The following is a 24,893-nucleotide window of genomic DNA, read 5'->3' on the forward strand; positions in this document are numbered from 1 at the left end:
ATAACATATGAGAAAAATTTGGAATCAAGTTTCTCTTTGAAACCATAGCAGCAAGTTTTAGTCTTCTCTCCATCAAGGCCAGAGGTTTGGGGGAACAAAGTCTCTGACAGCATAGACACAGCACTCTCCTTCGACACTAGTGCACAAGTACATGTATTTGGTGACTTCACCACAAAAACTTGCTTGGATTCTCTACTCACACAGATGCAGCAGGCAGCACAACACATAGTTTCACTATATCTCACTCCCTATCACAAATGATTACGTTTCCAACCCACTTCCCTGACCAGCAAGAACACACATCACTTCTAGATCTGTGTCTGACTATAGTTCCCGAAGATTGTATAACAAATGTTGACAGCCCACTCGGGAACGCTGATCATGCAGTGATAATGGTAGAAATCGCCCTAATTTCTCGACCCAAAACTGAAGAGTCAGTGCTCAAAACAACGAGATATTAAGAAAAGGCTGACTGAGAAGCCATCAGAGATCTTATCAGAGATGCCCCATGGGGAAATATTTTTTTTCTCTTCCTGCTGAACAGTGCACAAATGAGACCACTGAATGGTTCAAAACAGCAATTGAAGCACATGTTCCCATGCGGAAATTTTATAGCAAGCCCCACTCTCCCCAATGGTTTACTTCGACTTGCGCAACTGCCATTGCTCAAAAGCAGCATGCATACCGCAGATTTAACCGACATAAATCCAGTTCAAACAAACAGAAGTATATAGAAGCTAGAAGTAACGTTAAGAAAGAAATAGCGACAGCTAAGAGAGAATTTACTGAAACCACTAAAAAATGCATCGAAGCACAAAAATTAGGAAATTGTGACTACTGGAAAATCTACAACAGTGTAGTAAATAATGGGCAATCAACAATTCCCCCACTAACCAACAATCATGAGGTTGTTTTCTCAGTGACCGACAAGGCTAATATGCTTGCCAGCTGGTTTGCCTCGAACTCCACACTGGACACTTCCAACCACCCCCTGCCTGACTTTCCTTTGCGGACAGATGTCACGCTAAACGATCTAAAAATCACCACTGCTCAGGTACATGCTATCATAAAAAACCTTGACACTTCAAAAGCATGTGGACCTGATCTCATCCCAGTTGTGTTATTAAAAAAGTGCTCGGCCAAAGTAGCTCCAGTTCTCTCCAAACTCTATAACAAATGCCTTAATGAATCATGCTTTCCGGGCTGTTGGAAAACTGCTTCTGTGGTACCAATATTCAAGAATTCTGGCGAAAGAACTGACCCATCAAATTATCGCCTCATTAGCCTCCTCCTACTTTTCGCCAAAATATTTGAGACCATGATTAACCATGCTCTAGTCCATCATCTTACAGATGCTACACTTCTGACTGACAAATAATATGGATTTAGACAAGCCCGTTCCACAGCAGACATCCTCATTGTAATCTCTGAACGTATATATCATTCACTGGACAAAGCGGGGGAGGGCAGAGCGGTAACTCTAGATATATTTAAGGCTTTTGAGAGGGTGTGGCATGAGGGTCTCCTCAGGAAAATTAAATCATACAGTATCACTGGTAGAATACTTAACATAATTAAATCCTTCTTAGATAAGAGAAAAATCCAGGTTGTCCTCGACGGTCGTACATCTAAACAGTGTGATATAAATGCGGGAGTGCCTCAGGGGTCTATCCTTGGACCTCTATTGTTCCTAATATTTATTAATGACCTCGCCGACAAAACTACATCTGAGATAGGTATATATGCTGATGACACCACACTCTATAACAGGCATGACAGGAAAACAAATGAACACATAACTAAAGAAATGGCAAAAACACTAGAGGATGACCTCCAATCTGTAGTGGAATGGGGACATAAATGGATGGTCACATTCAATGCTGCCAAGACTAAACTGGTTTCCTTCAATAATTACAAGAAACCTTCTCTGCCACCAATAGCAATGCCCAGTGACTCCCTGTCTGAGAGTACATCTTTCAAACTGCTTGGCCTAACGTTCACAGGAAACATGAGTTGGAACAATTATATTGAAAACATTGCCAGGGCCGCTGCGAAGAAGGTAGGCTCTCTCTACCGTGCTGGAAAACTACTGACACCTGAAAGTATCCTGTACCTTTATAAGGCTACCATTCGCCCATGTATGGTGCATCTGCTGCTAGTCTCTCGCTCCTAGTTCAAAAGAGAGTCGCCAATCTGATAGGCCCTGAACTGGCATCTAAGCTTCGGCCTCTGTCCCATCGACGAAACATTGCATCCCTCTGCCTGTTCTACAAATATTTTAATGGCAAATGCTCTGACGAACTGCAGACACTTGTGCCCCCACAATGTAGACACCCTCGACAAACCCGACAGGCAGCTAAATCCCACCCCCACACAGTAGAGATCCCTAGATGTAAAAGATCTTTCTACTCCAGTAGTTTCTTCCCCAGAACCGCTAAACTCTGGAATTCCATTCCAGGTCCCTGCTTCCCTAACTTTACTGACATGCAGAAGTTCAAGTGTAACGTGAACCGACATCTTGCTGCCGAAATCCCAACATAGTGTCCCAGTAGTTGCTGCCCCTGATAGTAGCCCCCTACAACAAAGTGGCAATGTGCCTTGTTTGGGGTGAAAATGTAATAAAAAACTTTTTTTTTTTAAATCAAGACAACAAAATATAAAATAAGAACCTCATACGGTGTATTTCTTTATTTGTTACAATTGTTTTATAGCCATTCAAGCAAATTTAAACATTATATCATCGAAATATATTCCAAAATACATTTGTCATTTATATATATTCATAATCCCTATTTTAAGGGATCAAGCAGTTGAATCACCTCGTTTCTCTTTGTTTTATTGAATAATTACCCCACTTTTGTATTTCTTATTGTTAGAAGATAATTCTATCATTTTCTATTTTTAAATTCATTCAATATTTTTATGTCATTTTTTAATTTTTATAATTATTTTTTCTTCTCTGATTTATTTGTTTTATTGATGTACTCCTCATAATCTAAATCTTCTCATTTTTAGTCTCTTTCTTCTATTTCTCAATTTGCCTTAGTTTCGTACCAATTTTTATTTACTTGTTATGATATTTGATTATTTTCCATTTTACATACAATTTTTTAAGAAAAACTTTAATTAAAAAATTTATTTAAATTATTTTAATTAATATTATCTTTACCTTATATGTATTATGTAATTTATTTAAATGTTAAATCTATCTTTTTCAGCCTTATCTTAATATAAACAGGTTATTTTTATCTTTCAATTCCTTACTATTTCTGTATCATTCAATATTATCAAGACAGTCTAAGGGATATAACTCGATTTTTGCCCACGTTTATCGACATTATTTATGGAAATTTCTTTATATTCTTAATCTAATATAACATATGCTTAATTTTAAACTTGTAGTTCTCAATTTACCCTTTTATAGAAATCTATGTTCAATTTCTCACTTAGTTTCTCTCATACTTATATTCTGATTTAGTCTATTTTAATCCATCATAATCTGTTTATTTCAATATTTTGCAATTACTTAATATTTGAGTTTTTTGTTCTATTGAAATGTTTTATGTGTTAGTTTATTACCGATAGCACTTATTAAATTTAAATTTAATTGTATTTCCCTTATTTAGGTTATAGTTAGTTTAGTTTCTATATATTAAGTTAACGACCTATGTGTTAAATTTAAAATTATTATGCTACACTTACATTTCGTTCACAACATATTCCTAAATTAGTTTTTATACATATTATTTTAATCAGGTCTTAAGCATGATAATAGGAATTTATTTCTATGAAGACAGCTTTGTATAACATCAAACATTTTGTTTAACATTTCTTCTTTAGAATTCAGTATGTGCTATGACTCAAGTAAGCATAGATTACATCTTTTTGATTTACTAGGTTTATATTTTCTAGCTTTCTCTACTATTGACCATTTTAATTTAAATTCTATTTTATTTTTATGTAGTTCCCAAAACAATACCCTAATGTAGTCATGTGTCTCTTCTTATTTTTCATATTTATTCCTGTCCTATCCTTATTTCTATCCTTATCCTCATGCAAATGTGGCTCCTTCTCTTGTCCAATTTTAAATGAGGCAATATGGTTTCGGTATTTGTCCTTGAAATTATATTCAGTTACCTCTAGGAATATCTTTTTACTATTATCCACCTTAATTTCATATTTGTATACAATTTCAGACAGTAAGCAATTACCTTCCAATGGACATTCGTTAAGTATTCTACAGTTACATTTTTCTCAATAATTAATTCATCTGACTCAACCTATTATTATTTATTCTTTTGTTAATTTTACAATTATTTGAACTTATTATAGTTTTACTTAAATTTGCAGCGGTTGAGAAGGAAAGTTTAACTGTGTTCTTATTAATTATTTTACTTAATCTATTGTCTGAGGGAAGTTCTTTTCAATTATTTTGTAAAATTCTTTGGGGATATTATTTTGTGCTTATTTCTCTTTTTAATAACCGTATTTAATAATAGTATATTTAATAGTATTATCTGTTTGTTTATCATTTTTTTCATTCTTTTTATTCTTATCTGAATTTTTATACTTATTTTTATTTACATTTCTTTTTCTTTCATCGCAATGTTATATGATATTGTGTTGATCTTACTATCTTCATTATCCACCTCCTTAATGTATTTCATCTTTCCTTGATATCCTGCTAGAGTTAATGCTTCATTATTGTAATCCTTATTTTTATCAAATATATTCTCATTGTGATATCCTAGATATTCATTTTGAATATACTGGAAATAATTGCTTTTTTTATACTTTTAGGATGATTAGATTTATAGTTTATATAAAGTAGTGCTTGTTCCGGGTTGTGATACAGTTCATATGTATTGTTGTTAAGGTTTAGGGTTATATCCAAAAAAAATTCACTATTTTATAATTGCAGTCTAATGTTGTTTCTAACTTGTTCATTAAAGAATAGTTTAATTTTCTTTCTAGTTTTTTCTATTATTTGATTTGTTGAATTAACTAAAAATTATGCATCATCTCTATATAGTCTTCCATTTAAACCTGGTATATTTTATTCATCACCTTTAGTATGTACAGACAAGTTAAGTGCATTATCTTTGCAGAGTCTGGATATCCCATCGTAACATCAAAATGGTTTTCTCTATCCTTTCTTGTCCAGTCTTAAGTTTTTTCTCGCTAGTTTTATAATTTCTATTTCTAACCTCGTTATATCTGTTTCATTTTCTGCTAATTTTAGTACTTTTTCAAAGAGTTCAGGAGTTAGAGCTGGATAATAAGAGTCAAACATAATGAATTTACTGTTTCTGTGCTTAGGTATTTTCTGAAACCAATCTATAACCTCACCAGAAGAAATCCAAAGGTTATGTTGAATTTTAGATTTTTGATTTTGAAGCAAGTAAAATTCTGTCCAATATCTTTTTACAAATATTACCTAAATCAGAAACACATGGTGCAATTGGGTTTATTATTGAAGTTTATGATCTTTCAACAAAAACTGTGAGTTAAATGGTGTATATATTTCTACTTTATCTTGAATGTTCATTTTTTTCACTATTCTTAATGCAAATAAGTTTATGTTATAAAGATCCTCTTGCTTTTTTATATTTGCATTTAGTTCACTCAAAATAAGTTTATTACACATTTCAAAGTTTATAGTTAAACTTTTCTTTTATACTTTTATACTACTTGGGAATTATTCTTATCAAAATTTTTAGACATATTATTTTTTATCATTATTTTCTTTTCTTTTTCCTTCCACATAAGGAAATTTTATTATTTTTTTTTTTTTTATCTTTTTCACCACAAACAAGTAATATTGCTACTTGGAATGTAAAGGACTACTATTTGGTATCATGTCAAACAGGGACTGTGGAGAATTGAGTAGCAAGATGTCTATTCACATTACATTTAAACTTCTGCAGGTTAGTAGAGTCAGGGAAGCAGGAAACAAGTAGAGAATTCCAAAGTCTAGCAATCCGAGGGAAGAAACTATTAAAATAGAAAACTTTCTGGTATCTCGGGAACTCAACAGTGAATGGGTGGGATTTTGTTACTTGTCAGGTTAGTTGGGAGTAGGTACACTGAGGGGAGCACAAGTGCTATGAGTTCATCAAAGCAGACTTCATTAAAGTACTTGTAAAACAGGCACAAGGGTTCAACACTGTGGCGATAGGACAGAGGTTGAAGCTGCCTGATAGTTTGGGACCTATTAGATTCAAGACTGTCTTTTTGGATCCTGAAACTAGTGGAAGATGTACCAGCCCAGATGTGGCAACAATACTTCATACATGAGCAAACTGTTGCTTTATAAAGATATAGGATACTCTCTGGTGTAAGTAATTTTCTAGCATGGTAGAGGGAACCCATCTTTGCAGCAACATTGGCAATACCATTAATGTATTCTAATTCATACTGCCAGTGAATGTTAAGCTGAGGAGTTAGAAGGATGTGCTCTCAGGTAATATGTTCTAAATGTTTTTTCTTTGGTATTCACTTTTGAAATGTTTTTGTCTTTGGTATTCACTTTTGAAATGTTTTTGTCTTTGGTATTCACTTTTGAAATGTTTTGTCTTTGGTATTCACTTCGGAAATGTTTTTGTCTTTGGTATTCACTTTTGAAATGTTTTTGTCTTTGGTATTCACTTTTGAAATGTTTTTGTCTTTGGTATTCACTTCGGAAATGTTTTTGTCTTTGGTATTCACTTTTGAAATGTTTTTGTCTTTGGTATTCACTTTTGAAATGTTTTTGTCTTTGGTATTCACTTTTGAAATGTTTTTGTCTTTGGTATTCACTTTTGAAATGTTTTTGTCTTTGGTATTCACTTTTGAAATGTTTTTGTCTTTGGTATTCACTTTTGAAATGTTTTTTCTTTGGTATTCACTTTTGAAATGTTTTTTTCTTTGGTATTCACTTTTGAAATGTTTTTGTCTTTGGTATTCACTTCGGAAATGTTTTTGTCTTTGGTATTCACTTCGGAAATGTTTTTGTCTTTGGTATTCACTTTTGAAATGTTTTTTCTTTGGTATTCACTTTTGATATGTTTTTGTCTTTGGTATTCACTTTTGAAATGTTTTTGTCTTTGGTATTCACTTTTGAAATGTTTTGTCTTTGGTATTCACTTTTGAAATGTTTTTTCTTTGGTATTCACTTTTGATATGTTTTTGTCTTTGGTATTCACTTTTGAAATGTTTTTTTCTTTGGTATTCACTTTTGAAATGTTTTTTTCTTTGGTATTCACTTTTGAAATGTTTTTTTCTTTGGTATTCACTTTTGAAATGTTTTTTCTTTGGTATTCACTTTTGAAATGTTTTTTCTTTGGTATTCACTTTTGAAATGTTTTGTCTTTGGTATTCACTTTTGAAATGTTTTTTCTTTGGTATTCACTTTTGATATGTTTTTGTCTTTGGTATTCACTTTTGAAATGTTTTTTTCTTTGGTATTCACTTTTGAAATGTTTTTGTCTTTGGTATTCACTTTTGAAATGTTTTTTTCTTTGGTATTCACTTTTGAAATGTTTTTGTCTTTGGTATTCACTTTTGAAATGTTTTTTTCTTTGGTATTCACTTTTGAAATGTTTTGTCTTTGGTATTCACTTTTGAAATGTTTTTTCTTTGGTATTCACTTTTGATATGTTTTTGTCTTTGGTATTCACTTTTGAAATGTTTTTTTCTTTGGTATTCACTTTTGAAATGTTTTTGTCTTTGGTATTCACTTTTGAAATGTTTTTCTTTGGTATTCACTTTTGAAATGTTTTTGTCTTTGGTATTCACTTTTGAAATGTTTTTTTCTTTGGTATTCACTTTTGAAATGTTTTTTCTTTGGTATTCACTTTTGAAATGTTTTTGTCTTTGGTATTCACTTTTGAAATGTTTTTTTCTTTGGTATTCACTTTTGAAATGTTTTGTCTTTGGTATTCACTTTTGAAATGTTTTTGTCTTTGGTATTCACTTTTGAAATGTTTTTGTCTTTGGTATTCACTTTTGAAATGTTTTTTTCTTTGGTATTCACTTTTGAAATGTTTTTGTCTTTGGTATTCACTTCGGAAATGTTTTTGTCTTTGGTATTCACTTCGGAAATGTTTTTGTCTTTGGTATTCACTTTTGAAATGTTTTTTCTTTGGTATTCACTTTTGATATGTTTTTGTCTTTGGTATTCACTTTTGAAATGTGTTTGTCTTTGGTATTCACTTTTGAAATGTTTTTGTCTTTGGTATTCACTTTTGAAATGTTTTGTCTTTGGTATTCACTTCGGAAATGTTTTTGTCTTTGGTATTCACTTCGGAAATGTTTTTGTCTTTGGTATTCACTTTTTCGTTAATATTGTTCATTGAAGCGGCTTTCTAGAATATCTTTTTAACAATTAATTTCATACCAGTATTTGCTTGTGATATCTGAGTTTGGTTTGCCCAAATTAGGGCACATTTTTCTGCAACTAACAGTACATGCAGACCCAGATGATTAAATATTTTGCTAAATGCCTTCCCAACTTCCTTAACTATAATTGTAAAACGATCTTATCACAGATCCTGATCTGGGAGCCATGTATGAAAGAGATTAAAGTCTTATGATAAACCTTGTTGTCAGTGGAACACAAATTCCAAATGCTGATGAACAATGAATACTTGAAGCATGGTATGAAGGAACTGGCCAAAGCTGTTCCTGCTGGTAGTGTTTTCCTTAGGTAATTGTTCGTGTCACAGTTACCATCTAACAGTCAGACAATTCTGACACCAATGATGGAGACAGGGACTATTGAACAGTTAGCATTTTTACTGAAAGCCCCCACCCCCACCCCAATGATGACATTACATATTGTGACTGAGATTACTTCTTTCACTACTAAGTTGGCTACAGTCTTCGACCAGTATATGAATTTTTAGCTATACAGATGTCTAATAGCTCATCAAGGAAGTGTAGACTTTAAAATTTTCTCAGGCCTAATCATCCCCCCCCCCCCGATAGCATTTTTGAAATCGATTGCTTTCACCATATCGCCATCAAATGTTCAGGGATTTTGTTCTTATTACAGTCATTATGATGATTTCACACATCATTGTATCCAATGTCTTTTTTCCATTCGATGTCAAACCTAATAAAATATTGAAATGTACATATCACAAAATTAAATCAAACTTAAATTTACTAAATTAATAAAAATCTAATTGCATAAATTTGTAACTAAGTGAACTTATGATACAACTATAATGAAAACCATTAACTTCCACCAGGTAATTGCGAAATGTTTAGGATAGGAATTTTACATAGGTAGATGATTTTTAAAACAAATTTTAGGTTGAAAATCACCTATGCAGATTACATGTTTTTTTATAGTATACTCAATTCAAAAGCAACTTTTAAGATTATAAAATGTTTTCAAAAAATGATCTATTTTTAGATAATTCACAGGGTGGGTCCTGTTCACTATGTTAGTTTAGCATAAATTGACCATTTACGCAAGAGCATGCCACCACATAATATCTGAGAATCAATTTTCATGAAATTTACATAACATAACATAACATGACTAAACATTTCTCCTCATCTAAATATTAAACAGGTAAGTTTTTCAATTTCTTTATTATAAATGTCAAGCATTTCTGGTGTCAGTAATTCAGTAATTTTGACAAAGTAAGGTCATTTCAAATTTGGTAACTATAAATCGAAGGATATAAATTGAATCATGTAAATGACTTTTATTTTTTTTTAATTGCTTTTTCACCCTAAACAAGAACAGCTTACAAAAATGGAAACAAAGCAACCAACCACTCGACCAAATAAATAAATGGGTCCTGCTCCAAAAATTACATTTTTAGATAGGGAGAAATTTAATTATACAAAAAAAAAAAATTAAACGGCCTATTGAAAGAGACAGGAAAAAGGAAGATGAGGATGATAAACCTGCATGTCACGCACACAAATTTAGGAAATAATGGGAGAATTCTAAAGAAAAATCAAGTTGTGTGCAATTTGTAAAATGCACACAACTATGGGAATCACAAAGGCAAAATAAGAAAATTATAACTTAAAGACAAAATGTCTTATGTAGTTTATAAATACTTTGAGAAAATAAAAGCAAAGTAATGTGTTTTGGGGTCTGTGGTGTTTCTCACTGAGAACGCAAACACCGAGTTTGTTTTAAGACTTTATTCAGCTGAGAGCCGACTGCAAGTATCTACATGCTGTCTTTTTTGTGCACCGCCCGTTTGCCAGTGTTCCCCCTGTTATCGTCCCCTGTGTACCTACGTACATTACATCTCCCCCCAAAAAAGAAAGGTCCATTTATGGAAAAAGGTCAGGGTAAACTGCCCTTGTGACCCTTTTGTGGTCGAGGATTATTCTGCCTCAGTATGTGACCATTGAACCCCCCCCTTTTTTTTTTTAAAGTTAAGAAAAAATAAAAGGTAATTGTTCAATCTTTAGTCAATCCGGACTAAAACGATTCGGTGGTCTTATTGTACGGCCCGATCGTCGTGGCAGGGCTAGTGGGGTATGCTCACTCACTTCTCTATCTGGCTGCTCATAATCGGGAGAATTCTCATGTGTCAATGGAGTCTGTGGATGTGTGTTATTTTCTGTTGCCATATCTGGAGACATGTTTAGTTCCGTGAAAATGCGTTCTGGATTGTTTTCACTTGGGGATTGAGGTGCTGGCTCGGTGATACAACGGCGAGACCTGATGTGATCCTGATGACGACGAACCAACCGGCCATCCTGCAATCTGATTAGAAAGGATAAAGGAGATACTCTTTCCAGAATGTGACCAGCCAACCACATGGATCCGGAACCAAAGTTCTGTGCAAATACTGCTTGGTCTTCATCAAATGAACGTATCTGGGCAGATTTGTCATGGTGAAACTTTTGACATTCTTTGTTGTTATATACAACACTTGAGATGGCGGGCTTCATACGATCCAGATTGGTGCGCAATCTTCGCTTCATCAACAACTCTGCCAGGGTAGTTCCCATTATTGTGTGAGGCGTTGTCAGGTATGTCAGCAGAAAACGGGATATCTTTGTTTCCAGAGTTCCTCCCGACATTTTTTTAATACCGTTTTTAACCAGCCCAACTGAGCGTTCGGCTAGACCATTTGATACCTGATGATGTGGACTGAAAAATTTGTGTCTGATACCATTCCGTTTCATGAACTCTGCAAATTCTGAACTGGTGAAGCATGGGCCATTATCACTGACAACAATGTGCGGGAGACCATGAGTAGCAAAACAGCGCCTCAACCTTTCAATTGTAGTGGCTGAAGTAGCTGTACTTGTGGTATAGACATCACCCATTTTGAGTGTGCATCCGTAATGACAAGCAGGTATTAGCCATTGTAATCGGCATAATCAACGTGAACTCGCTGCCAAGGTTCAGCTGGCCATTCCCAGGGGTGTAGTGGTGCCTTAGCAGGTAGGCTTCTTGAGCACTGACAAGGGTAACAGTTGTTTACCTTTTTTTCGATGTCAGCATCTATCCCAGGCCACCATATATAGGTCCGGGCGAGGGCCTTCATCTTGACTATGCCAGGGTGGCATTGGTGAAGCTCATCCAACACTCTCTGCCTGAGAGGGTGGGGAATTACCACTCATGAACCCCACAGCAGGCACCCCCTTTCAACACTTAGTTTGTTTTTACGAGCGTGAAATGGTAAATACAGAGCATCATGTGGGAGATTGCACCCTCCATGTTGTGTGGCTTGAACAACCTTAGAGAGGATGGGGTCTTTGCGTGTATGAGCACAAATGTCAGTCGAGTCAACGGTGGAATTGTCCAGGTGATCCATGAAATGTATAATGCAGCCTGGTTTTGGGACATCTAATGCTTCCTGCAGGGGGAGACGACTCATTGCGTCGGCAGTGACAATGTGTGAACCAGGCCTATATTCTATCGTGTAATCATAAGCACTCATCAACAGTGACCAACATATTATTCTTGGTGGCAGGGTGTCCAATGTTGGCTTTGTTGGGCTAAAGAGGCTGATAAGTGGCTTATGATCCATAATGATACAGAATGCACGTCCAAATAAGTAGTGATGAAACTTTTTAACCCCAAAGATAATACTCAGTCCCTCCTTGTCCAACTGACTATAATTTTTCTCAGCCGGTGACATTGTTCTCGAAGCAAAAGCAACAGGTTTCTCTGAACCGTCGGCAAAGATGTGCGACAAAACAGCTCCGACACCATATTGACTGGTGTCACAGGTCAGTACCAGTTCCTTCTTCGGGTCATAGTGAACCAGGACATTTGTGGTCTGCAATGCATCTTTGGCTCGCTGAAAAGCTGTTAATTGGGGGGTGCCCCACGTCCAAGAGACACCTTTCCGCAGTAGATAATAGAGGGGGCCCAACTTATCTGCGACGTTGGGGACGTACCTAGCGTAGAACTGGAATAAGCCCAAGAAAGCCTTAAGTTCGGTCACATTGCGTGGGGCTGGTGCATCCCGGATGGCACGGATCTTTTCTGCTGTAGGGTGAAGGCCTTCAGAGTCAATCCAATGACCTAAGTAGGTTACGGAGGGTGCCATGAACTTGCACTTGTCCAGACGAACGCGGAGACCAGATTCTGAGAGTTTCCCTAACACTCGGTCAAGGGTGCTCAAGTGTTCTGCGTCTGATGATCCTGTAATTAGTATGTTGTCCTGATAGCATACGACATGTGGTTCATTTGCCAACAAATTGTCCATACAGCGTTGATAGATACCAGGAGCTGATTTTACTCCAAAACTGAGGCGGTTGAACCTGTAGAGACCCCGTGGTGTATTGATTGTAAGGTACTGCTTTGAGTTTTCCTCTAACAGAACCTGCAGGAACGCTGATCTCAAGTCAAGCTTGGTGAATTTCTTTCCCTGCACCAATTTTGCATACAAATCATCAATCCTGGAGATAGGGTACTGGTCGAGATTTGAACATTTGTTTATTGTAGTTTTATAGTCTCCACACAACCGTATTGTTTGGTCAGTGTTGACAACTGCTACTATAGGGGCAGCCCATTCTGAGTATTGTACTGGTTCGATAATACCCAGAGACTCTAGTCGATCCAGCTCCTTGTCAACCTTTTCACGCAATGCAAAGGGCACATGTCGAGCCTTGCAGAATATGGGCTTTGTTTTCGGGTCAACACTAAGTTTTGCTGTGAAACCCTTCAGTGCACCCAATTCATCCTTGAAAACATCGGGGTATTTTGCAATAATGTCTTCAATTGCAGGTGTAGCATTTACTGCTTTCAGCTGATGAATACGTTTCCAGCTGAGTTGCACTACTCGTAACCAGTTTCTACCAAGAAGTGCAGGGCCAGAACCAGGAACTAATGGCAGACGAAACTGTCGGCCATCATAGTCTACCGACACTTGACACGTACCACACGGCATGATACTTTCTCCCGTGTAGGTTGCTAGTTTCTGTGACATAGGCTTAAGTACCGGCTCATCAGGTTCACACCATAGTTTTTCAAATGCATTGCGGCTAATCAATGAAACAGCAGCTCCGGTGTCAATCTCCATCTCAACATTGCGACCATTTATGCCCACCAACACCATCAGGGGCTCGGTTTTGCTATTTGCTGGCAGGTTAAACAGCCTATGCACCAAGGCACAGTCGCTGCCTGTATCTTCTTCTACTGGTTCTTCACTGGTGACCTTGTGGGTTTTACGATTTCCAGCTCTGTCGTTGTACTTCCGGGTCAAATAGGCTGGCGAAATGTGACTGGTTTTGTGACAAAATTTACACATTGCCTCTTTGAAACGACAGGAGTCGGGGTAATGTTTTCCGTTATATCGGAAACATGGTCTTTGTTTTTGTCTCCGTAGTGGAGTAGGCCGTTCAACCTGGTTGACTTTCGTTTGTATTGTAAAATTGAATGTTGAACAGGCTGCCATCTCACTAACATTCCTGTCTGCACTTTCCATGGCAAGAGCTATCTGTCAGGCATAAGGAAATGTTAGTTTCCTCTCGGAAAGCAGTCGCCGACGGATTCGGTCATCCATCAATCCAACGACAAGCAAATCTCTCAACATCTCTTCTATCGTATTTCCAAACTCACAAAACTTTGTAATTTTTTTTAAATGAGCAATAAAATCCGAAATGGACTGACCTGGTTGTTGACGGCACATGTAAAAGTTGAATCGCTCAACAATTACGGACGGTGTTGGGTTGCAGTGCTCTTTTAACGAGAGTTCCTCATAACTTTTGTCTCTTAAGCTGTGCGGCGTAACGAGATCCTTCAGTAGAGAAAATGTTTCACCACCACAAACAGAAAGAAGGACGGCCTTTTTCTTTCCTGAATCTTGTATTCCGTTAGCCTCGAAATAATACTCCAATCTTTCTGAGTATGTGTCCCAATCATCTCCACTCGGCGAGAATTCGTCGATTTTACCATAAGACGTCATGTTTTTAAAATGCGTGTGTGCAGGTAGAAATATGTCACTATTTAATTTCTATTAAATGCGATGTTTTTCGGAGAAAAAGTTTAAATAACTTTCCCCTTTATGAGAAATGATCTCATCCTCGTTGCCATGTGGTGTTTCTCACTGAGAACGCAAACACCGAGTTTGTTTTAAGACTTTATTCAGCCGAGAGCTGACCGCAAGTATCTACATGCTGTCTCTTTTGTGCACCACCCGTTTGCCGGTGTTCCCCCTGTTATCGTCCCCTGTGTACCTACGTACATTATTTTATTGGGTAACAAATATATAAAAAAATGGAAAAAAGGTAAAAGCAAAATCTCATACGTGCACAAAAAAGAAAGTAAAGTCACGTAAATAAAGGCAAAAGGAACAAATGGACACTAGACTTTAAAAGTATATCAATTTAGTCCAAATTTGATTAAAATGAAATAAAATGATGTTGCTTTTATTTCTCAAAGCAAAGGTCAAATTACCCTTAAAGTAACAGTCAGTAAGAAATAGAAAGATACATAAAAAAGGTTTCTAATTAAGAAACCATTCCAGAATTAGCTCTATCAACTGGAACAACAAAGTTAAATTTATCATCCAAATGATAACCACAAATTATAGGAAGAAATGGGAAAATTCTCGTTTTCGTCTTTAAAATAAAAGAACGATTTTCCTTGACATAAAAACCTGAAAGGCAAGAAACATGCAAATATATAAAAGGTCTTTAAAGTGTTTTCTTCTTTCAGCCTTTCTCTTTGAGAAGCGCTCTCTCATTCTTCTGGTTCTAATATATTTTTTTTAATAAAAATGTCCTTCTTTAAAGGGGACTTACTCTGAAACAAATAATTTCCCCATTGATAGGACCTTTTTTCCTATAATTAATGAGGAATGAAGCAAAATATGAACTCATCATTATTAATAGAAAAACTTGTAGGAATTCTCATGAGAGAATCTCTTTCCTTCCATTCACATGACCTGCATGGAGACAGATGAAACTCTGTCTGTTTTCTTCTTTTCAGGTTGGTTCACAAATTTAACTTTGGTAACTCTTACAGAAGCCGTCCCAAATAGCGTAATCCATTCTCACAGTGGTCTTCTTGCAACAAATACTTTCCTCACAGATAGGACCTTTTTGTCCTGTAATTAATGGGGAATGTAATTGTGTTGAAAGTTTACAATCAACAGAGCTCCGAAAAACGTCTTTTTTTAAAAGGAAGGTGGCAGGCTGAGAGTGATGATGAGTTAAAGGCTCACCCAGCCCCACTGTCACACCGAACAGGAAGAGGGCAGACATAGCAAAAAGTGTAGGCTTCCCATCCCACAAAAGCAAAAAGGGCCAGACTGCCATCTTCCTCTCAGATGGCTGAAAATGTAAACATTAAAATTCCGAAACTGTTTTTTTTTTTTCAATGTCATTTTGAATATCTGCTAGTGATATGAAACTACATGAAACTTATTTAGACTAAATTTGAACATAGACACACAAATTTGGAAAATGTCTAATAAAATAAGTACTTGCTTGTTTTGCTTAAAATTTGAAAGATTTTGGTTCACAATAACATAATACATTGTGCTTGTTCTAATGCAAAATTTTATTTTTGAACGTATATAAAATTGAACATTAATACCCATGGATATCTATTCCGATAGCGCACATCATCTTTTTTATCATCTATCAGTGAAGAAGAAATCCCTCTAGACTGAGTCAATTTAAATGTTTGTCTTAATCCAGAGTACCCCTTTTGGAGGAGGTGGACTTTTATGTCTCAAATTCTGATCTTGTGGGGAGGCAAGTAAATAGAGACTGGAAATGGAGAACTTGTTTCTTTTTGTATAAAATAAATATTCAAAGTTTTCAATTCAAATATTCTTATGCTGAAAATTACTTTGTGTTGAATGCACTTGATTTAAAATGTTTCATTAGTCATTGTTTCAGTTGATAACTTCTGTTGGCTTGAATGAGATGGTTTTTGGTTTCCTTGGGACAGACGTTCTGCATTGGTAGACATCTACATGGGGGCTAATTCCTTTATGTTCCTCAAGAGGTTATTCTACAAGAACCTGGCCAGGAAATTGAAAGGCAATAAGGTCATTTGTAATAAATAAAGCTCTTTTGTTCCCATTTTTATGTGCAGAAACAAGACACCTCTGATGTGTAAACAGCTGTCCATTATGCCCAATATCCAATGAATGGTTAACACAAGGTACTCCTTTGGGTATCAAAGGGGTTTCTGAGTTTCGGGCACATCTGTATCTGCTACAACGACTGTGCAGACTCACTATTTCTTTTTCAGGACATATCTGAATCTTTCAGATATCATAGTCACCTCCATTGTCACTGAGGTGGGTAGCTCTGGGGTGAACACCTGAAATTGCTCTCCATCCCATTCAAGGACATGTTCGTTCACTAGCTGTGTCTTCTTGTGCTTATTATCTGGGGTACCATAAATTTCCTTGAGATCATCATAGAAATTCTTCATGTCGTTCCTATCTGCATATATTGGAATTTCGTCTGCTTTCTTGCTTAGCCAAGAATCATGCATGTGTCTGAGCTTCAACTGAACGTTGCTACGCAAACTCTTCCATATGTCCTTCTTTAGTTTGGAAGATGGATCTTTAATATGGGTTTTGTATGCAGAATGCTTCTCCTCTAGCAACTAGGTAATCTCCAGGCAGTTCTCATCAAACCAGTCCTTGTGTTTCCTGGAGACTGGACCTAGACACTCCATGGCTGTGTTATACACTGTCTCACGGATTGTCATCCATGCTGTTTTCACATCTCGGTTGTCCATTCCAGCAGGTTCAAAGCACTCTGACAGAGTTTGAGAGAAAGATTTCTGGACAGTTTTTATATTCAATTTGTTGATATTAAATCGTTCTGGAGCTCTCTTTCCTTGAGGTCTTCTCTTTGGTTGGATATACAGATTGAGCTTAGCCACTATGAGATGGTGGTCTGTCCAGCACTCGGCTCCACACATGGCCCTAGAGATACATATATTTCGCCTGTCCCATTTTCTAATGATGATATGATCAATTAGATGCCAGTGCTTTGATCGAGGATGCATCCACGATGTCCATTTGTGAAACACAGTGTTTGTTATAAGCAGGTCATGCTCAGAGCAGGTTTGAAGGACAAGAAGCCATTGCTATTACATTTTCCAATACCATGTTTTCCTATAACACTTTCCCAAGCAGCACTGTCACAGCCTACTCGTGCATTAAAATCACCAAGTATGATGAGTTTGTCTGGAGTTGGTGTTGCACAAATGGAGTAAAACAGGGGTGTGTTTTGGCTCCCACCCTGTTCAGCCTCATGTTCTCTACGATGCTGACAGATGCCTTCGGAGACACTGATGTGGGCATTGGAATCAGGTACGGATTTGACGGATCAATCTTCAACCTCAGGAGGCTACAAGCTAAATTTAGGGTTGCATCAAACACTGTAAATGATCTTCTGTTTGCCGATGATTGTGCCCTTAACGCAACCTCTGAGGCAGGCATGCAACACAGTGCAAATAGATTCTCAGAGACTTGTGAAAATTTTGGTCTCACAATCAATACAAAGAAGACTGTGGTGATACATCAGCCTGCTCCGGGAAAACCATATGCAGAACCCAACATTTCAATCGGGGGACAAAGACTCAATGCAGTTGACAAGTTCACCTACCTTGAAAGTACGCTCTCCCGCAATGTAGTCATTGACAATGAAATCAACACTAGACTCACTAAAGCAAGCACTGTGTTTAGCGAACTCCACAAGAATGTATGGGACAGAAGAGACATCACCTCCATGACAAAGATCAAAGTCTATAAAGCTGTCATATTCACCACCTTACTCTATGGATGTGAGTCGTCGACTGTCTACCAACGGCACACTAGAAAATTAAATCATTTCCACACCACCAGACTGAGGAAACTGCTTGACATAGGCTGGCAGGAATGGATACCAGACAGAGAAGTCCTCACTCGTGCTGGACTCCCAAGCATCCCTACTATCCTGATGAAGGTTCAGCTTCACTGGGCTGGTCATGTAACCCGCATGACAGACTTACAGACTACCCAAGAAACTTCTGTTTGCTGAGCTCCAACATGGCCAGCGCTCCCATGGCGGCCAAAGAAAACGATTTAAAGACACTCTGAAGGCATCACTGAAGGCCTTCAACGTAGATCCGTCATCATGGGAGCAGACAGCTTTAGATAGAGCCAAGTGGTGGGTTGCTGTTCATAATGCCGCCTGCAAATATGAAAGCTACCAAAAGGTTACTGGAGAGAAGCGCAGAAAGGACAGGAAGGACAATGTTTTGAAACCCTTGACATCTCCTATGATTCCCTGTTCCCATTGCAATAAAACTTTTCAAGCAAAGATTGGGCTTATCAGCCGTATCCGTACTCACCGATGATGACTCCCCCCACCCTACCCTACCGGATGATCAAATGGTCCTCGTTGTATCGATGGACGAACACACACACACATCTGGGGTACCATTCGTAAATATGGATGACTTCATACATCTTCATAATTTACTTGTAACTTCCATTCTGGACCCTTCAAATATATGGCATACCTTTTTCATGTGTTCACCCACTCTGCAAAAGTGGCACTTGAGTCACTTCAAATATATGTTTCCATGTGTTCACCCACTTGAGTCCAGCTTCTGGACAATCCTTCTAACTCATTTACCCAGCATTGTTTTGAGTGGTTTAGGGATGAGTTCCATACTACACAAATATTTTCAGTTGAAAAGGTTTTACATGGTTTATAATCAAATGTGAGAATACGAGAGACATTGTTATGTGGTAAACAAAACAATGACACAAAATAGATATTTCATTTATGTTTAAAATGGAAGTTTACAGCAATAAGAAAAACATAGAATGTTCGTGAATATTTTTAGAGTTCTTGTAAAAATAAGGAAGAATTCATTAGTTGAGATATCAAAGTTGTCTGAATCTATAGTTTAAGAGCCATACATTATATGGGTCAGGAAATCATAATCAAAACTTCTCCGCTCAATTAAATAAATTAAAATTCATTGAAAGTTGTTTATAAGATCAATGTTTTTTGTTTATCATATTGGAAAAATAGTTCAGTGTGAAAGGTCGGAAATATTTCAATAAAGTTTATACAGATTGGCAGACAATAATAAGTCAATGCATTGTGTTTGTCCGCTAATGTTTGTTTGTGTGTAAGTGGAGAGAGATATGTTGCAGAGAAATATCGTAGAGATGCGGGGTGCCCAGCAACACCGATCTGTGGTCTTGGATCAACTGGGATTCACTGGTTTATTGAAGAAAAATCTGGCTGTTAAAGAATTTAGGTGGCTCTCAGAAAGATAATCTATAATATAAAAGCGAAAATGTGTGTGTGTGTGTGTGTGTGTGTGTGTGTGTGTGTGTGTGTGTGTGTGTGTGTGTGTGCGCGCATTTTTTTCGTATGCCCACCAAAGGCTTTGAGGGAGGCACTCAGAGGGGGGGGGTCACTGTTTCTTAGAACTTTTTATATACTACTTAGATTATAATATGTCCGATTTATGAAAGGAGGTCGTAAATATATTTTATTTGAACGACTTTTACATGCTAAAAATTATCATTATTCTGCCTTCTTGTCAGTTTGTTGTTTTCATATAAAACAAGGAAACTAACGACAGTGACGCCAATTATCCGGCTTCATGCCAGGGACATCCAGAAAGTAATTAGCTTTGATTACTGTGTGGAAACAACCCTCATATCAAACAATTGCTATTCATTTGGACACTCCCCTATTTATGGGGAGCTGGTTTTCCCTCCCAACATCTTGGAGAAACAAAACCAAAAAAACTGCCTCGCAGTCAAAATTAAGTGCAGGATTTCATTCCCCATTGCGTGATGTTTGACCTCATTAAATTTATGCATCTCTCACTTAACTTTTTAATCGTTAAATTAGAACGCTTTTTAGTTCCTGTCCCATCGTGGCTGAGTGGTAAGATGTCAGGTTTTTTCATACTTTCTTTTCCACCTTCGCGTCAAGGGGTCGGGTTTGAGCCTACCTGCCTACTTTTTTTTTTTCTCAAAATACACCTATAAACACCCGGGCAATGCCAGGCACCCCACTAGTTACAAATAAATTCAGAAAGTTTTCTGATTGGTCCAAAATCTAATTATTTGTTTTTATTCAGAATAATGTACGCACAGATAATGTGTATACAAACGAGTTTACACATTTTGATTTTGGATGCCAATGTGTAAACATCGGCCACTACAGTGGAGATATATTTCTGAGTGGTGAAATTAAAGAAAGGTCATCTATATATATAAAAGCGAAAATGTGTGTGTGTGTGTGTGTGTGCGTGTGTGTGTGTGTGTGCGTGTGTGTGTGTGTGTGTGTGTGTGTGCGTGTGCATGTGTGTGTGCCCTTTTTGTGTATGTCCGGCAAAGGCTTTTATGAGGGGCACGCTCGGTCGGGTCACTCCTTCTTAAAACTTTTTATATACTGCCTAAATCATAATATCTACGAGTTACGAATGTCTGTTATATCAGACAATTGCTATTCATTTAGCAGGGGAAACTGACTTGCAGCACCAAATTTAAGTCGCGAGATGTTTGACCTTATTAAATTCTCACACCTGTCAATTTCACTTATAAACGTTAAATTAAGATAGTTTTCACTTCCTCGTGGCCGAGTTGGTTAGCTGTCAGGCTTTTTCCCCCTTTCTTTTCCACCTTCGCGTCAAGGCGTCGGGTTCAAGCTTACCTTCCTACCAAAACTGTTTTTGTTCTTTTACACCTCCAAACACCCGGCCAACACTTTCTTTTTAAACAGGGTTGTTTTGATCTACCCCCTCAACACATACACCTCCAAACACCCAGATAACGCCAGGCACCCCTGCTAGTCTATAATATAGATCTCACCTGTCTGTTTAAATGTATGTATGTATGTATGTATGTATGTATGTATGTCTGCCTAAAACTTTTGACAAAGGCGACAGATTTTTATGAGCTCAGTATTGTTTTTAAGCTCTACCCTTTGGACGACAAATATCGAAAAATTGTTTAAAAACCTCAATTCCTTCACCCTCAACTGGGCACTTTTCTACAAGGAGGGGTCGCTTTTTTCGCCAATATTTTCAAAAGTTATCGCCTCTTTCCGATTGACTAGCCTTAATTTAAACCTTCGCCACTTCCGGGTTCAGCAATTGACGAAACAGCAAAGACATCACGTTTTTTTGTTTTTCACGTATTTATCCTCTTTTGCAGTACAGGTTCGAGCCTGCCTGCCTATTACCACTTTTTTTTTCTCAAACACACCTACAAACATCAGGGCAATGACATGCAGCCAGGCTAGTTTATAATATAAATCTCATCTGTCTGTTTAAATGTATGTATGTATGTTTGTATGTCTGCCTAAACTTTCAACAGAGTCGACGAATTTTCATGAAATCGATATCGTTTTGTAAGTTCGACCCTTCAGATGACAAATATCGAAAAATTGGCTAAAAAGATTAATTCCTTCAGCCTCAACTGAGCACTTTTCTACAGGGAGGGGTCGCTTTTTTTGCTGATATTTTCAAAAGTCATCCCCTCTATGGGATTGACTAGCCTTAATTTAAACATTCGTCACTTCCGGTTTGGCGATAAGCACAACAGCAAAAATGTCACATTTTTTTCCTCCTTTGCAGTACGAATTTGAGCCTGCCTGCCTGCTACCAATATTTATTTATGTTTTTTTTTTTTTGTTCAGCACAACCTCCAAACACCCGGGCACCCAAGTTAGTCTATTATATAAATCTCACCTGTCAGTTTAAATGTATGTATGTATGTATGTCTCATAAAAAGTTTCGATAAAGAACAAGATCTGTATCCTTTTCAAGCTTGAAGTCTCGGATGACAAATATCGAAAAATTAAGCCAAAAACATTAATTCCTTCACCCTAAACTGGCCAGTTTTGTACAAAGAGTGGTCGATTTTTTGCAAGCCATTTTTTGCAAGTCACCCTATTGGTTGGATTCACTTTGCTTAATTTTAACGTTCCAAACTTCCGGGTGGGTCTGTGTCATGGAGCATTGATAAGATATCAGATTTTGTTTCACTTTGTGAGCCTGCCTGCCGCCTACTACCACTTTTTTTTTAACACCTCTCTTCACATGGGCTGTCAACTATTGTTTGGTTCCCTCCCCCCCCCACACACACACCCCTGGGGTTTCTTACTAAACCACCTACACACACCTACTTTTTTTTACCCCTCTCTCCACCCGGTCTGCTTACTGTTGTTTTGATCCTTCCTTCCGGCTACTACTTTTTTTTAACACCTCTCCTCTCCATCTAGACTTCCTATTGTTATTTTACACACGCACACACACAACACCTCTCCACACTCGGGCAACGCCGGGTACGCCCCCCCCCCCTCCCCCGCTCGTTCAAAATATAATTTAGTTTATAACTCTTTTGGTGGGTTGTTTTTCTTTTACAGCATATCAACCCTTTTCAGGTTATTTAATGCCAAATCCAAAGATTTTAATAGAATATATTTGTTGTTTTCAAGTTGGTTTCTATTTAACCCATAGTTGGGACCCAAACAGATACTACCACTCCGGGTCAGAGTGAGCCTGGGATCAATGGCAATTAAAGGGTGGTTCCACACTCCCCAAAGCAAGCAAGCTGGGGCCTCACCACTAGATATAGTTTAAGGTCATATCCAGGACCTATAACTTTTTTAATAGGATTTTTTTTAATTCGTATTAATTTTCCTTATTTTTTATTTCAATATACGATTAATAGTCATTGATTATTAGTCAATAAAAAAATAATTCAGTGTATACTTATCAAAGTTGCGTATGAGCAAAACACACATACAATATCTCATTTGATAGTTTTTTATTGGTTTGTTCAAGCTAGGGATGGGGCATCCTATCATATGCTAAACATTCATTTGAGATAGTTTTAAGATTTTTATTGTCCCTTTAAGTGCAATTGCTTGAATCACTCTTGCACTTGGTTCACCGGGTATATTTGTCAGGTAGTTTTTGACGTCCTTTTTCATGAGTCTAGTTGCTCCTATAATTACTGGAATGATAGAGATCCTCCTAAGATTCCAGTTTCTTTACATGTTGTACATAAGACCTTGGTATTTCGTTATCTTTTCCCTCTCAGCTCTTTTTAACTCAGCACTCAGGGAAACTTCTACCAAGGTTGCTTCTTTCTCCTTCTTATCTCATATCACAATGTCACAATGAAAGCTCCGTTTTCAAAGTACGTAGCAGTAGAAATTGCATAGTCATAGTGGATGTATCCAACTGTTCTTTCTGTTTTACTAATAGAGAAATGCGTGCGAAAGAAAAGATGAGATTTTTTTTTAACGAACCCCGTTGTCTCGCAAAAAATGTCAGATTGACGCAAAATCTCTAAAAGTTCACAAATATCCATATTGAACTTCAGTAAAAATCTATTAAAATTGTCATTTTCCAAAACTAATTTATTTTTTTTAGTCGGGGGAAAAAATTTATTGTAGAGTTACTACACCCACCACAAAATAATTAGATTCTACGTTTTTTAGGTGATTGCATATTGATCATCTTAAAAAGTTGGTGGGAAAAAAAAAAATATTTTAGAATATAGAGGAGGAAATAAGTTTCGCATATAAATGAGGAGACATTTCCGGGCTATTCTAGCATTTTAGGGCAGTTAATCATTTGCGGCGGGGGGGGGGGTAAATTATGTGTGTTTTTCTTGCAGGGAGGGAAGTACTTCGGGCTAGTAATAAAAAAAAAAATGTCAAATGCTCTCAAAAGCTGGAGTGGCCCGGAGACTGGAGATCATTTTACGTTAAATTGATATTAAAAAAGAAAAAAATGACTACCGATTATAAATACTAAACTACTTGGTTGTTGTTCTTCTTATTATTTGGGGGTAATTTTTATTATCGCACTCAACGTAGTTTATCTCTTTAAAGATATTTACAAATTCGCACGCACGCTATTGTTTTGCGAGAGTGTTTGAAAGCAGATTTTTCAATGGACTCTATGATATAATTGAGTTCAAATCGATAAAAGTTCATAGAATTTATTTAAGTAATTAAACTTTTGAAAATTAATATTGAAATTCGTCCAAGATTTATTAAAATGGTCAACTTCAAAACTAATTGATGTTTTGTAATTCAAAATAAAAAAATATTAAAATCTAGGAAAAACTTGAAAAGTGAAAGTAAAGTTGTGTTCCTTAAAAAGAAAAAATCGCCCGATCAAACAATTTTTATCTAAAAATAACATACAAATTAGACTTCTTGTAAGAAATACCAGAAAAAAAGAAAACTTTTTATTTTTTTCGATTAATCTTTAAATACTCGAAACCAAAGCAGAACTTACTTGGATTTCCCCTGTTTCTCGGAGAAGGAGGAAGCAGACGGAAAGACAGAGAGAGAAATTAACTTATTCAACCGGTGTTGTATATGAGTAATTCCCGTTGAAACTTTTTGTCACTTTATGAAACTTAAACTTTTTTAACAAAATCTATTTATTTCCATGTTTCTAT

At 36.7% G+C, this 24,893-nt stretch overlaps 1 protein-coding gene across 2 annotated transcripts in view; it reads right to left on the reverse strand.

Moving 5' to 3' along the window:
- Window positions 1-24,893, reverse strand: part of LOC145259893 (uncharacterized) — an 86,548-nt gene that overhangs the window by 41,133 nt on the left and 20,522 nt on the right. Inside the window, exon 1 of one of the 2 annotated variants that reach the window (XM_080117789.1) lies at window positions 24,728-24,863. The exons of the other annotated variant lie outside the window; for it this stretch is intronic. The gene's annotated coding sequence lies outside the window, so the exon portion shown is untranslated. Of the gene's footprint in view, window positions 1-24,727; window positions 24,864-24,893 lie in introns of those variants that run through there. 2 annotated transcript variants of the gene reach the window in all.

The sequence above is a fragment of the Euprymna scolopes genome, chromosome 35 (genome assembly GCF_053919585.1).
Source record: "Euprymna scolopes isolate OS-2025 chromosome 35, ASM5391958v1, whole genome shotgun sequence".
Lineage (NCBI taxonomy): Eukaryota > Metazoa > Mollusca > Cephalopoda > Sepiida > Sepiolidae > Euprymna > Euprymna scolopes.